Raw genomic sequence first — 16344 nt, 5'->3', positions numbered from 1 at the left:
CCAAATGAATGAAGAGAATGTTCTCATGTTCTCGCCTAAGCAGTTGAATTGAAGCCAAATGAATATGGTTTTTTAATCTTTCACTGGTGGTTTCTTTTGATTTGCTTTCATTGAACCAGGCTGTTCCTCATTCCTTTTTACTGGGCTTTTCATGGAGTGCTAGTCGGATGGATGAATGTAGCTTTCACTTGGAGGCATGTCGGAAAGATGCGTCAGAGGTTTGGTGTGGGATCATTTTGGAGAATCTGCTGCATGGTGTTGGATGATTTCAGTCCTCTGTGATATTCAAACATGCAATCTGTATTTCTAGCCTTATCCCACATGATTCTCCTCAATGCACTCAACATTCGAAGCAAACTGACAGGATTCTTTGATCTTCACATCAACAAGTATTTATTAAGCATCTACTACATGCAGGCATTGAGATAAGCACTGGGGATACAAACAAAGATGAAAACATATCCTCAAGGGACTTACAGTGTTGTTCTGGTTACTCATGCCCTAGCCTCGAATGGTCTCTGTTCCTCCTCTGGGCAAGCAAGACCTTACCTTTTCTCTATTACCCTCTTTTTTCATGTCCCCTCCCATTTGCCACCAGGGATCCAAAACTTGTTTTCTCAAGGGCTGTGCATCAGGCTCTCCCCAATCTCTCTCTCTCTCCCCCCTAATCCCTCTGTCTCTTTCTCTTTCTCTCTTTTTTCTGTCTCTCTGTCTGTGTTTCTCTCCACCTCCTTCCTCCTCTGTCTTTTTCTTGTTCTTTCTTTCTGTTTCTGTCTCTATATACCTGTCTCTGTCTCTCTGTTTCTGTCTCTGCCTACCCAACTCTCCAACTCTTTGTCTCTCACCGAGTTGAGGTGGGAAATTTTATCAACTATACCCAATAATCCCATTTATATACAGAAGTAACTGTGGAATTCTCTTTTCTCTTTGTGTAGTTTAAAGGATAATATGATCAAGTCAAGGCAAGTCAAAAAGCCTTTATTAAGCCCTGATTGTATGCCAGACACTGTGCTAGGCACTGGAAATAGGATTACAAGCAGAAAGATAGTCCTTGCCCACAAGAAATTTACATTTAATTTCAGAAGACAGAGACTGTGACTCTCAACTCCATAAAAAGCAAAAGGAAGAGTTGGAAGGCGGGAGGTGAAGGTACCTGGAAAAAGGTAGAAATGAGGTATTGAAGCCTGGAGAAGAATGAAGACATGGTTGGCCCAGACACCCTTAACCTGTAGGTATTAGGAAGAAATAGTGAAACAGAGGGAGAAACTGTAGGAATGTAGAGTGATTCCAGTGTGAGAAATAGGCCAGGAATGGAGTGAGTTTCCAAGGTGAAAGGGTTTTTGAGAGCATGATAGATAAAATCCTGTGGACATGAGGCAGCAGAGCATCCTGGGGAGGATCTACACAAAATATTGTATACTATAAATTATACAAAATAAAACATTTTTCATTTTCCCTCAGGGAAGAGAAAAGCTTTCTCTCTAAGCATTGGTCATAACCTGGGATCTCTGCCCTGAGTTAAGAAGTCATCTTCCTAGCCAAGTTTCCTTCTGGGTGGTTACAATAAGTTGAGATATTCCCTTAGTTGTTTTCTCAGATCAAGACTAGAATACCCACAAGGAAATGCACATTCCTGAGCTGACAAAGTAAGCTTTAATGTGGGGAGAATATAGGATCAGAATAATAAAAAAACAATTAGGACATAACTAGAACAAATTGTAATGGCTGCTGGTCAACCGGCAGGTGAAAGAGTAAGGGGGGCTTTGAGAGATAAAGCTCTGCAGGGTGTGCTCAGCATTCTCACAAAGGGTCAGGAAGATCTGGAAATGCCATCTGGGTACTCTAAAGTGGGAAACTGAAGCTGTCTGCCTTGGGTGGCTGTCCTAGTTCTAATGATCATAATAAGATAAGGCTTGGGTCAGTCCTAATGACTGGAGCGATCTCCTGGCTCTCCCAGCCACTACCCTGTTTTTCCTAGCTCTGCTGCACTTTCTGTGTCTATCTCTCTTTCTTTGTGTCTGTCTCTGTCTCTCTCCACCTCCTTCCTACTCTGTCTTTCTCTTGTTCTTTCTTTCTGTCTCTATCTCTATATAGCTGTCTCTGTCTCTCTGTTTCAAAGCATGTTACAAATATTACAGCTGTGTTGTAAAAACTAACTACCGGGGAGGTGGGGGGCAGCTAGGTGGTGCCCTGGAGTCAGAAGGACCTGAATTCAAATCTGGTCTCAGACCCTTGACCTTTACTAGCTGTGTGACCCTGGGCAAGTCACTTAACCCTCACTGCCCTGCAAAAAACCCAAAACAATACAAAATAAAACAACAAAAAACCAAAAACCAAACAAACAAAAAACTAACAACCCCAAATGACTTAAGACCTCTGACCAACGCAACTAACCAGAATTCTAGACAACTCATGATGAAACATGTTGCTGACCTCCTAATAAAAGTAAGGGTGATGGAATCAGAGAGCAGATTGAGACATTTTTAGGGGGGAGGGGGTATGGCCAATGTGGGAATTTGTTTTGCTTGTGTTATTAGCCCAGAACACTCCAGACGTTCTGTGGGGCACATCAAAGAACCTTCTCCTTGAGAAACTAAACCAAAGGACAGACACACCTAAAGAGATAAATGGAACCAGATCAGACTGAGCTAGCTTGGGGACCCCCCATGCTTCATTCAAGTCTCTTCCACCCCTGGGGAGAGAAGTTTGTGCGTGGCTACTGCCTTTGTGTAGAGATGGCTTGAAAGATCTGCAGCCACCCCTCACCCAACTCCTCCATCCACCACCGGGGTGTAACGATTGGAATGACGCCACCTGCTGGAGACTTACTGTAGAAGAGTTCCACCCATGAAGCGAAGGTCTTTGAGGGCAAGACCAGGAGTCTTTTCTTTAGCGTCAGGAAGTGACACGGGCTAGTGGGAGGAGGAAGGAAGAGACTGGCACTCGCTCTGGGGCTCTTTCCTCTGGACTCTGGTGGAGAAGGGAGCTAGAAATGTGCTCTCCCTTTAATAGATAGGAATCTAGGCCTTTCTCTCTCTTTACCAAATTCTTATTCTCCTTAATAAATGCTTAAAAGTCTAACTCTTACTAAAGCTTATAATTTATTGGCGACCACTCATTAGATATTTTAGACAGACTAGCTAGAATTTTAGCCCTTAACAGGGGGGAGGGTCCTCCCTCACTAAGGGAACTTTCCACAGTCAGATGGTCACCCCCATTAGTCCTTTATAAAAGTACCTGCCTGTCTCCTGCTCCAGGAGATTGGTATCTCAGAGCCACTCTCTCTGTACCATGCCTTTCTCCCCATAAGAAGTCCAGTTATTTCTCTCTTGGTTTCCCTTCCCTTCCCTTGCCCCTAAATAAACTACTATCTTATTCTAATTGTTTTTGTGTGAAAGAGAGTGTAATTATTTAAAGAGGAATTCCTAAGGACCCCAAACCCCGAACCCTCTACACCATTTTCCCCATAACACTTGGTTATACATATGTGTTTCTAAGAAGGGTTTTGTTTTTCTTGCTTTCCACATTGGTGAGAGGAGGGAAAGTTAAGAGGGAGACAGCGTAGCTCTGAAAACAAAATTTAATATTAAAAAAGAGAGGGGGGAGGGATGACTAACCGGACAAGGAGGTAAAGACTTCATAAATTCCAGTGGAATCCATAGTGTCAAAAGCAAAGTCCTCAGAGGATAGGGAGGAAGATTTTCAGGAGGACAAGGAAGAGGGTCACCCAGGATGAGATGGAGCTGTTCACTGCAATCTTTACCATTGGGAAACATTCCTCCATTAATGAATCATGAGTCATTGTCAATCTGTCAGCATGAATATATTCATCAGTCAGTCCACAAGCTTGTCTGACCATGTTATTTCCTGCCCAAGAATCTTCAGGGTCCCCTTTTTATTACCTCAAGAATAAAATATGAACTCCTCAGTGTGCTAAGTAATGCCCTTCAACATCCAGCCTAAATTTCTGCATTTATAATCCCCTTCACTCATATAACATTTTTGTCAAAATGGCCTACATGTCATGCTCCTAACTTGGCATTTCATCTTGTGCCTCTTTGCCTCCACACAGGTTGTCCCTTACACCTACTCACCCATATGCTTCTTCTTCTCTTTTGATCCTCAACAACCTCACGTTCTTTCAGGGATGAGTTTTGGGCCTGAAAAGGCCACCCGAAGGTTTTTCTGGTCGCTTCCTTCTTCTAAGTCTTTCCCTCTTCAGCTGATCAAGCATTTACTACTGCACACATTGCATACTCCAGGAGAACACAAGCTCATTGAGAAAAGGACTATTGTTTTTCAGTTCTGTGTTTGTATCCGTAGCACCTAGAACAATGTCTTAGACTGTTTTGTGGGGGGTCTAGACTAGGATTTCTTAACTCTGGTCCAAAAACTTGTTTTCATCTCTTTACTATTTTGATACCCATATTTGAATGTAATTATTTCCTTTGGCATCCTATGTATTTTACCATATGCATTTAAAAACATTTCTAACAAAGGACCTAGAGACTTTTCCAGACTGTCGAAAGGGTCCATTGAAGTGATAAGGCTGATGACGATGATGACAACAATGATGATAATGGTGATAGCATTAACAAAAACAATAACAACAACAACTATTAGGATTCACAAAGTGCTTTACACATGTGTACTCATATTGTCCTCACATCAATCTTGTGAGATAGGTGCCATTATTACCCATACCTTATGAATGAGGAAACTGAGACAGAAAGCAGTTAAATGATTTGCTTAGGCTTACTCAGCTGGCAGCTGGAGAAGGAAATGGCAAACCCCTTCAGTATCTCTACCAAGAAAACCCCCAAATTTGGGTCATGACTTAAATGACTCAGCAACAACAATCGAGGAAATAAAATATGACGCTATGCAATAGAGCACAATATGCAGAAACAGACCTGGATTTAAATACTGCCTCAGACTCCCTTGACACCTAAGTCCCAGTCTTTCTGAGACTCAGTTTTACCTTCTATGAAATGGGCATCATAATATGTACTGTACTTGATTCATCAAATTGTTGTGAGGAAAGCAACTTTTAAACTTTAAGGGACCATTGGAATGTGAGTTATTTTAGAGCTAATGGTCACATTCTGTCACCTCTTGACATTGGTTGTTAAATGAGCCACCAACAGAATGGAGGTCTGTGTAGACTCTCCCAAGCCCCCATGGTGCGGTGGCTTTCCCCAATATCTCATTGACCTAGCTATGAGGATGGAACACAGAACGACTTTGTCTGAGGCAGTCAGCTGGCAATCCTGGACCGTGACTGGAGTCTTTTGTTTTTCCAGGATAGTGTAATAGACTGAAGGAGCTCCACAAATATTTGTTGAGTAAATAAAAGAATGACAGGACAAATGAAGTTGACTACCCCCTCCTCCCCAGAAGTTTTGGTCCTGTCACATTCTTCTGTGTTCTCACTGATGAATAATAAACAAAATAAGGAGGCAGGGTGTGGATTTGAAGTCAGAAAACCAAGACTGGAATCTGCTTAATCTATTTGCTTCATCAGTAACCTTTAGGAAGCCACTTAGTCTTCCTGGGCCTCAGTTTCCTCCTCTGCAAAATATGGACATCAGACTAGGTGACTTTTTTTTTAATGAGATATTTTATTTTTTCCATTACATGTAAAGATAGTTCTCAACTTTTGTTTATACATGCTTTACAATTTCAGATTTTTCTCCCTCCCTCCCCTCCCTCCCCCCTCCCCTAGACAGCAGGTAATATGGTATAGGTTATATCTATATATCTCTATACGTATACATATAGATATATATATATATACACACATATATATATATACACATAATAACATTAATCCTATTTCTGCATTAATCCTGTTACAAGAGAAAGAATCAGAGCAGTGATGCGAAACCTCAAAATAGAGAAAAAAAAAACAACAGCACCCAAAACAAAAGAAATAATATGGTTCAATCAGCATCTGTACTCCACAGTTCTTTCTTTCTTTTTTTTTCTTGGATTTGGAGATCCTCTTCTATCATGAGTTCCCTGGAACTCTTCTGTACCATTGCATTGGTGAGAAGAATATAGTCCATCACAGTAGGTCAACACTCAATGTTGATGATACTGTGTACAATGTTCTTCTGGTTCTGCTCATCTCACTCATCATCAGCTCACGTAAGACCCTCCAGGTTTCTCTGAACTCTTCCTGCTCATCATTTCTTACAGCACAATAGTATTCCATTGTATTCATATACCACAACTTGTCCAGCCATTCCCCAATTGATGGGCACCCCCTCAACTTCCAATTCCTTGCTACCACGTAAAGAGCAGCTATAAATATTTTTGTACATGTGGGTCCCTTTCCCCCTTCCATGATTTCTTTGGGCAAAAGACCTAAAAGTGGGATTGCTGGGTCAAAGGGTATGCACAGCTTTATCGCCCTTTGGGCATAATTCCAAATTGCTCTCCAGAATGGTTGGATCAGCTCACAGCTCCACCAACAATGTATTAGTGTTCCAATTTTCCCACAGCCTCTCCAACATTTATTATCTTCCTTTTTTGTCATTTTAGCCAATCTGATAGGTGTCAGGTGGTACCTCAGAGTTGTTTTAATTTGCATCTCTCTAATCATTAGAGATTTAGAGCATTTTTTCATATGGGAATAGATAGCTTTGGTTTCTTGAGACTAGGTGACTTTTAAGGTTTGTAACAGCTCTAAATCCTATGAATGTATCCAAATCTTTTGCCAAATCTTGTCTTGTGTACTGTCCCAACAACTCTCCTGTGTGTTCTTTTCTCTCCCCTCACCTGGCTACTACCCAAATTCAGGTCCTCATCACTTCATTGGGACAATGGAAATATCCTTTTCTTTGATCTCTCATCCACAAGTCTTTCCTTACTCCTCCACTCAATTGCCAAGGTGAATTTTCTAAAGCATCATTCTGATCATGTCACCCCCACCCCCTACATAATAAACTTTGGTGGGTCCCTATTACCTCTATGATAACATATAACATCTTCTGATTAGCATTTAAAGTTTGGCCCTTCCTCCCTTTGCAGGCTTCTTACAGCTTAATCCCCTCTTCCTGAACTCTGCTTTTCAGTTATGTTGGCTTACTTAACAATCTTCACCTGTGTTACCCTATTTACCATCTCCATGAAGAGTCTGTGCTTCTTTCCCAGAAGGCTTCCCCTCTTCCCCTATACCTAAGTTTCTCTGGCTTTGTGACAGCTCAAATCTCACCTCCTTGGGGAGTCCTAGCTTCATTCCCCCAGCTGTTGCTATCTACCTTCCCTCTACTCTGTATATAGCTTGGATGGTGCTTGCATTTTGTTTTCCCCATTAGAATATGAGCTTCTTGGGGGCAGGACTATTTTTAGTTTTTTGTGCATTCTGGATCTCAGTATAGAGAACCTGGAGCATACTAAGCCTTAATGCTTACTTACTGACTGAGCTAAATGAGCTTTGCTTTTGGAGCAGACATGATGTTGTTGTTGTTGTTGTTGTTGTTGTACTGTTGTGCCTCCATGGACCATATTGTCCAAGGGGTTTCCCTGGCAGATACTGAAGTGATTTCCATTTCCTTCTCCAGTGGAATAAGGTAAACAGGCCTCCCTTGGGTTCAAAGTACTCTATGGATTCACATTTCAAAAATTATAATTCATGATCCCCTCACTGGTGCCCTTATTTTTAATAGTGTGGTAGTAGACACAATTAGCTCAGGTAAAAGGCATTTATGGAGAAAGCATCACCAAATATTTCCTTTATAAACCTGGGGTGCACTCTCCCACAAAATCATACAGTGTTTATGGCAAGAGTGGGAACATGCAGAGATAGACACTTAGAGAACAAGGAAGAGAGGAACATATTTAGGGAACACGTTTGGCCTGGGCAACCCATTCCCCTGGTGTCACAATGTTGTTTTTCTTCTTGTGGTGTTTTCAAGCTGCTCCCCTTGGACACAGCATGTCTGCTGATTTGTTACTCTACTAAATACCCATGTCCTTCACCCCATTGAGTGCAGTATCTTCTATTGGACAAGGAGTTCCACTCCCCAAGATGGGTGGAGGCAGCTAGGTGGAATAGTGGATAGGGCTCTAGACATAGAGTCAGGAAGATCTGAGTTCAAGTCCTATCTCAGACTTTTCCTAGCAAGTCCCTTAAGTTCTGTCTGCCTCAGTTCTCTCATCAGTAAAAATGAAGATAATAATAGCACCTCCCTCCTCAGGTTATTGTGAGGTTATTGCAAATCTTACTGTTTAAATGCTAAACATAAATATAATAATAGATGCTATGGTCAATATTGGGGTAAGAGGAGAAATTTCCTTTCCAATATCACAATGTAGAAGTTGTCCCATTCTTCTTCAGTAACTTTATCCATGGTTGACCATCATCTCAGATGCCAGCTGTCTCACTTCTCAAAGTTGTCTCCTGAATCCATTGACTCCATAAGAACACATCTTGCTTTTTAAATGGCCCCCGGGGACATGAACCATTCTTTGAACTCCTATCACGTCTCAAAAAGGGGTAAGAGAGAGTAGACATATCTTTGTACTTCATTTAACACCTTTAATACTTCATCATTTCTATTACTTGTTCCTTCTTTGTTGTTGTTGTTCAGTTGTTTCAGTCATGTCTGATTTTTCATTACCCCATTAGTGGTTTTCTTGGCAGATACTGGAGTACTTTGCTATCTCGTTCTCCAGCTCATTTTAAAGATGAGGAAACTGAGGCAAAAGGGTCAAGTGACTTGCCCAGGGTCACACAGCTAGTAAGTGTCTGAGGTCAGATTTGAACTCAGGAAGATGAGGTCTGGCATTCTGTTCACTGTGCCACCTAATTGCCCCTACATACCTACACCTACTTTGCGATTTCATAGTTGGCCTGGAGAAGAATCGATTGGCCAATGGTATCCTGATCAATTGCTATTCCCTTTGCCTATTCTTTCCTACTTGTCCAATATATAACATTCCCTTTGGGTAAATTAGCTAAGCCCTTTGCCCTCCCATATCACAGTCTAGCTCATTTCCAAAAGCTTCCAGAAGAAAATCCAATCTCATCATGTCATGATTTAGTCTCTTGAACACATCAATGCATTCAGCAACGCATATTTCCTAATTGTCTTAGGGAAAGGCACTAAGGGAGGGCTAGATCAGGATGCAAAGTATGAGATATATTATAGTTCTTGTCTTTTTTATTTAATTTTATTTAAAGAGTGCTTTGATGGGGTGAAGAAGTGACAGGAATAACGAGAGAGAGAGATGGGAGGGAGGGAAACAGAGGAGTGAAAGAGTAAGGAAAGAAAAGGAGAATGAGAGGGAGAGAAATGGAAACAGACAGGCATCGTGAGAACAAAAGAGACAGAGGCAAAGACACAGAAATAGAGAAGGCAATGAGAGACAAACAGACAGAGATAGTTGAGGGGACAGTCACCTAATTCAGGGTGAGAGATAAGAAACATGCGCAATTAAATAGATTGCCATAAGCAGCTGGTAAATGTCATCTATTTGTGTGTATACATAAACACATATAGACATTTAGATATGTACAAATATATACAAACACATGTGTATATGTGACACAAGAGGCGATACGTGTATATGCAGACGTGTGTACAAAATACACGTGCAAGGCAAACACACATATACATACACATGTGCATACATGTCTATATATACATGTCTGTATGTATATGTATACACACATATGTTTCCTCTTGGGACCCTGCACTGTGCACCGGCCCTGAAGTTGGAAGGACCTGAGTTCAAATCTTAACCTCAGACACTTACTAGCTATGTGACCCTCAGCAGTCTTTTTACATTCTCCCTTCCCCTCCATGCCCACCCGTGTACTCTGCTAATCAGGGGCACTTGCCTCCTAGCTCTTTGTTTCACAGAAAAATTTGTCTCCAGACTCTGTGCATTTTCAATATCTGTCCTTCATGCTTGGAATTGGTTTCCTCTTTATTTCTGCCTCCTGGCTGCCTTCAAGTCCCAGCTAAAATCTGATCTTCTACTGTAGTCCTTTCTTATTCCTTTTATTGCTAGTGCCTTTGTTCTTTTAATTATCTCCAATTTATTCTCTATTTATCTTGTTTGTCCATAATCCTTTACGTTTTTCACCTATTGGACAGTAAACTCCTTGAGAGCAGAAACGTCTTCTGCCTTCCATTATATCTTTAGCACATGGCACATAGTAGGCACTTAATGTTCATTAACTGATTGGCTGAGTGGGTGTGTGTGTATAAAGGGAGCCAGATACAATGGTTATTCCATGATAGGAGAGGCATCCAGAATGTGAGAATGTGTAGGGTTTGTGTTGGGGATGAGGGAGAGGGAAGAGAATAAATATTTCTATAGCACCTACTGTGTGCCAGGCATAAGGCTAAGCACTTTACAAACATTACTCATTGGATCCTCACAACAACCCTGTGAGGTAGGTGCTCTTGCTATCCCCATTCTACAGTTGAGGAAATCCAGGCAATTGAGGTTCAATGACTTTTCCAGGGTCACACAGGTAAGAATGTCTGAATCTTGGCTTGGACTGAGGTCTTCATGACTCCAAGTCAATGGCTCTAGGTAGAATTAGGGACAGCTAAAAGATATCAGATATGGATGACACCTTAAAATTCATGTAGTCCCACCCTCTTATTTTATAGAGAAGTAAACAAAGGTAGCTAGGAAGCTGAGTGGATAGAGCACTGGTCCTGGAATTAGAAAGATCTGAGTTCAAATTCAGCCTCAGACACCTACTAATTGTGTGACCTTGACTTAATCCCAATTGCTCCCCTTCATCTATAAAATGAGGGGGTTGGACCAGATGGCTTTGAAGTTCCTTTCCTCTCTAAATCTATGCTGCTGTTATTGTTTAGCCTTCATTTTCGAAGTGGACCAATGACATTATGGGGGTGGTATCTTGAGTTGCTCGAGAATTGGATTGGTGACTTTGCAGAGTTGTGCCAAGTCATCAGCCTCACTCTTTCTTCCAGAGCCATCTCAGTCTAGTGGCAAGGTGAAAGTCAGGATGATTAGTGATGGTGTGAGATTTAAAATTGGATATCAGATCATAAATCTCCCCTCTTTAACCTTTCCCTTAATTTATCTCCCAGACTAGTAAATGGAAGAAGATTCTGGTTTTCTAGTTAGAACTTTTATTGTATGGTAGTCACAAGGTGATGTTGATTAGAAGGATAGGAAAGTAGAAATGCAATACAAATCGTATTAAGTCTAAGCTTAGTCTATATTACGTATAAAACTCACCAAAAGCCGAAGGCCACCTTTGGGGGGAGAGAGAGAGACCGTGTCAAGCGCGTGCTGCTGCTAACCCGAGCCGGGCCCAGTCGAACTCTCGTCAGCATCAGCCTGTGCAGCGCAGTCAGGAGACCAGCAGAGCAGGAAAAAAACTCCCCACTTCCGTTCTCTCCTTGTCTTTTAAGCTCGCACCCCAGAAGTCCAGTGCGTAGCAGGCAGTCTGACATGCGCAGCAGGTGGACTGGTGTGTGTAGCTCATGCCGTTGGTCTCCTCCCCGAAAGGGTGGTCCTTAAAAAAAACTGGCGTCTTTCAGTTATCCTAACTGACTGTTAAAAAACTTTCATATTTTTTTACCACAATGGCCTGGAATGCAAGGATTGACCTTGGCATCTTCAGAGTCTGACCAAGCTCTAAGTGCTCCACAGAACCAGTTTCAGCTGCTTTAATGACTCTTGGAACAAATTGTTCTCATCAGCCTATTCTGCTGGGGGAAGTCTTCACATGCTTGGGGTAGACATCCTCCTAATTCACTGATGAGTTTCCCTCAACCTGGTTTGGCCCGTCTGCTGAGATGGTTCACTGGGGTATGGCTGCTGCTTTAGGTATAGCTTCTTAGAACCTCAGGTAAGAGCAGCACATATACTAAAATAAGCCAGGACTACCTCATCAGCAGCTAGGGGCTTATGAATAGGGCTTGAAATCCATCAGCTTACCAAGTGGCACAGCACCTAATACTATCACTGGAACCAAACTAGTCTTATTTCATCATCCAAGTTTCCTTCCCTGATTTCCACGCAGAAAAAAAGAATATTATGAGGGGGAAGGCACAATGCAAATTAATTAGTTAATTCCAAAGAGCTCCATATGATAAAGAATGCTCTTTGATTTGTCAGTGCTTATCAGGGTGTAAAAAGAAAGCCAATGGAAGCCAAAAAGGCATTCTATAGTAAGTATGTATAATCAGGAATTATTCAAGCTCACACAATACATCCAATCAGCCTGTGCTAAGGTACCCCAGAGAGTCTGGTATACTACAGAGGCATAGCTGCTCTGCCCCAGCTGTGATTTTTAAAGTTTAGAAAGGCAGTGTATTTAGAATTCTATCTTCTAACTAAGATTTCACGCCCACTCAGCCCTTTGAGCAAACTCATTTACAATTTCTTTTTTTCTGTTACATTGGACAGATTGGCTATACCAAAGACATAGATGAATTCCAGCTTTTTATTGTGTGCTCAAAGTGACAGTGATGGCCCCTGCCTCACACTCCACCCTCCATCCTTCCATCTGCAATCCCCAAGTCCCTTCTTTCTTGAAAAAAAAAATTCATACTGGTTTTGGTGTCCAGATGTTTCTCAGAAATGCAAATGGGTCTTGGCATTGAAGACCTACATAGTCCTCAGGCTTTCTTCAAATTCACTGAGGAGCAAACCCCTGTCAACCAGGAAGACGGTAAACGAATGATGTCTGAGATCACCATATGGTTGGTTGGGCTCCATAGCCCAAAGACTAGAGTATTGCAGACTCTTGGAGCCAGAAAGGCTGAATTTTGCCAAACAGATCACTAAGCATAGTCATGGCATTGATTGTTGGCAATTCCAGCAAATGAAATTAATGCCCTAGAGAAGGCTGTGAGGCAGCGTGGTGTAGTGGGTGGAATGCTGGACTTGGAGGTGGGAAGACCATGATTAAGGCCCTATTTCTATTGTTCCCCTTTGCAATTCATTGACCTCTAAGCTTCTGTTTTCTCCTCTGCAAAAGCAGTGGTTGGACTAGATGACCCCTAATATCCCTTCTAGCTCTCAGTTTGTGAACCTATGAACTCTGACAGTCATCATATTTACACCAAGAAAATAGCAATGGGTGGTCTATACAGAGGGTGTCCCAAAAGTCTTAGTGCAGTGTTAAGGTATCATAGCTTAATGGTTATCTATCTATCTATCTATCTTAACATAGTAAATAATAAAATAAAAATGACATAAACATCTACAGAATATAATGAAGTCTTAAATATAATATAGTTTTAAGCTCCACTAAGACTTTTGGTACACCCTATATTATAAGCTACATCAACTTGAAAGTAAAAATTCAGATATTTATGGATACTCATGTGATAGATAGATCAGCACCTGCAGTATCTTCCTTTCTGCATGTTCATTGAATCACAGAATTTTAGATGTGGGAGAGATTGCAGGGACCATGGAAGCCAACTTATCAAAGACAGCAAAGGATTGTCAGAGACCTCCTGCTCTGCCTCTTCTGCTCAGTGTTGTATAAGCTGAGGAAATGATCGAAGTGAAAAGGGTGGCTCAGATACCCAGTGGTATGCCCATCGTCTCTATTTACCACAATTTAGGGGAAGAAAGTTTTAACTATAAAGTCAGCTTATATATTGTGAGAAAAGGCATCATTAAGAATACATGGGGGGGGGGGCGCGGCGGCTAGGTGGTGCAGTGGATAAAGCACTGGTCTTGGATTCAGGAGGACCTGAGTTCAAATCTAGCCTTAGACACTTGACACGTACTAGCTGTGTGACCTTGGGCAAGTCACTTAACCCTCATTGCCCTACAAAATAAACAAAACAAAACAAAACAAAAGAATACATCCCGGGGCAGCTAGGTGGTGCAGTGGATAGAGGACCAGTCCTGCAGTCAGGAGTACCTGAGTTCAAATCTGGCCTCAGACACTTAACACTTACTAGCTGTGTGACCCTGGGCAAGTCACTTAACCCCAATTGCCTCACTAAAAAAAAAAAAAAAAAGAATACATCCCCAATCTCCTTTCCAAGGTGTCTCTTGACTTTTATTTTTTTAACAGAGTAATTTTTTTTCATTAAACACAGATCCTAAGAGGTCATTTTGTAGGGTAAAACAGCTACAGAAAGGGGCAAGGAAAAGGGAAGGAGGGAGGGAGAGAAGAGTTGTAGCAGATCAAGAGAAGGAAGGCAGAAGCAGCTATAGCTCTAGATAAGGAATACAACAAATCACAGATTCTGAAACAGGCAAATATCCAGCTCAAATGTCATGGACCTAAGCAAGGATCCCCCTTCTCCTTCCCCACAAAAGCACCAAAGAAGGCTGCAAGCTCATAATTATTTGGGTTGGTCCCATCAATGTTCACACACACACACACACACACACACACACACACACACACAAATAAAACCTAGAAACATTTTTGAAGGAATGCCCCAGAAATCTGTAATCATTACGAAGAAAATCTACTTCTCACTTTTCAGTGTGTTAGTTATACATGGCATTGCAGAGGTGGTGGTGACAGCCAAAGCCCTGGTACCCTTAGCAGCAGACACAACATTTAAGCCAGGAGAGGGATTGATTTCATGCCAAGCAGACCAGAGACACAAAGTGCGGTTGGAGGAGGATTAGGGAGACTGGTGGGTATATTGGATGTCCTCACTATGGTGAATGAGGGGGTGGTGGTGGAAGAGAAAGAAGAAGGGGTGGAAGGTTGAGAGAGGTTGAGGTGACCAGAGATCATGATAGAAACTGCCTGGGAAGAGGGTTCTGCACTTTCCAGACTGACATTTATTAGATACTGGGCCAGGCTAATGCTGGCCTCAGATGTAGTGATTGCAGCCTGCCTATATACCCTTCTATTAGATTGGCAATTTTGAGCAGAGCCTGAGATAGCGGATGAATCTCATTGATTTCCGTGCCTTGATGCCCAGTTATGCAGCCCATTGCCTTATTAAGAATGGTGAGTTCATGTGAAGTAGCCTGAGCTGATGCATCCAAATTAGTAATGACTCTGGTGTTGCCATGCATCATACATCATGGGAAAGTGAGACTGTTGCATTGCCAAATGGTGTAGCTTGGTCAAATTGTCTGTGGAATGGCATACTGTCTTTGAATGGTATAGACCTGACCACTTGCAAAGATAACTGGAGAATTGGGCTATTTGGTACACTATAGTAACACACTTTGGGGGAGACTGGGAGTATCAAAAATGACCATGCAGATCTGTTTGACACACTCAGTGATAGCTTGTAGGATGCCAGCAATACTGACGGCATGCTCAGTTTAGTTTGGCAGCATATCTCCTGCCATGTGAACCTGAGCTCCTCTACACTTTCTTATTTCGTTGACCTTGAATCCTCCTCTTCCAATGAGAGAGTCACACTGGCTAGCAGGGCCCACAAGCCTCAGGGTGCCTGGGGATTTACCGGCAGCTGTACTATTGGTCATAGAGCTGATGATGTCCTCTTCCAATTTGTCAAAAATCATAGCAAAGACTTTAAAGATGTCCCTGGTGCCAGAGTAATTATTGTCTCAGGACAATGCCTTTCTGAGATATTAGTATCTGTACCACTCTCTTCATGCATCTCCTTGACCACTTCACCTTCCCTTCCAATAAGGCTTTCTACTTCCTTTCCATGCAATAAGGGCAGATGGGAAGGCAAGGGGGCGCCCATAGGCAGGCAGAGGAGGAAGGAAGCAGGGGAGAAGAAAGGGGGAAGAATGGCCCTGGGGTGGGTGGAGGGTTGTAGAGAGTGAAGTCTGGGGCTGCTCAGATGGCTGCATCTGCTCTTCTGGGCTCTCTATTGCCTTTCATACATTTTAACAATATGGATCAGGCAGGCAGCTAGGTGACGCAGTGGACAAAGCACCAGCCTTCGATTCAGGAGAACCTTAGTTCAAATCTGGCTTCAGACACTTGACACTTGCTAGCTGTGTGACCCTGGGCAAGTTGCTTAACCCTCCTTGCCAACCCCCCCCCCCAAAAAAAAAACAAAACACATCTGGACCAGACTTCTGGTTGTAATTTCATTCTGATATGTTTGTATGTATGTAGCTAGTAGGAAAAATTATCAATAAGTGACACATACAATGATTATTAATGTATACAAAATAATTTGTATACACTATGATGTATATTGTAACAAAGTGATACAAAGTACTTCATACACATTATCCTCTTTGATTCTCACTATCCTATGATATAGGAGGAAACTTGACTGGAGTAATTTACCTGCGATACATTTGGTATGTCATATAAAAATAGCATGCAAATCTTTATTAACAAAGCTTAGCATGTTGCAAATATTATCTTTTAATTATGACTCTATATGCCAACTGGTTTCAAAAGCTTATTTCTTAGGA

General features: G+C 41.9%; 1 pseudogene; it reads right to left on the bottom strand.

Annotated features, from left to right (window-relative positions):
* Positions 1 to 14539: 14539 nt before the first annotated feature.
* On the bottom strand, positions 14540 to 15656 carry LOC122732307 (annotated as a pseudogene).
* Between the last annotated feature and the right edge of the window lie 688 nt (positions 15657 to 16344).

This window comes from Dromiciops gliroides, chromosome 6 (genome assembly GCF_019393635.1).
Source record: "Dromiciops gliroides isolate mDroGli1 chromosome 6, mDroGli1.pri, whole genome shotgun sequence".
NCBI classification, from domain to species: domain Eukaryota; kingdom Metazoa; phylum Chordata; class Mammalia; order Microbiotheria; family Microbiotheriidae; genus Dromiciops; species Dromiciops gliroides.
This window is presented reverse-complemented; position numbering and strand designations above follow the sequence as displayed.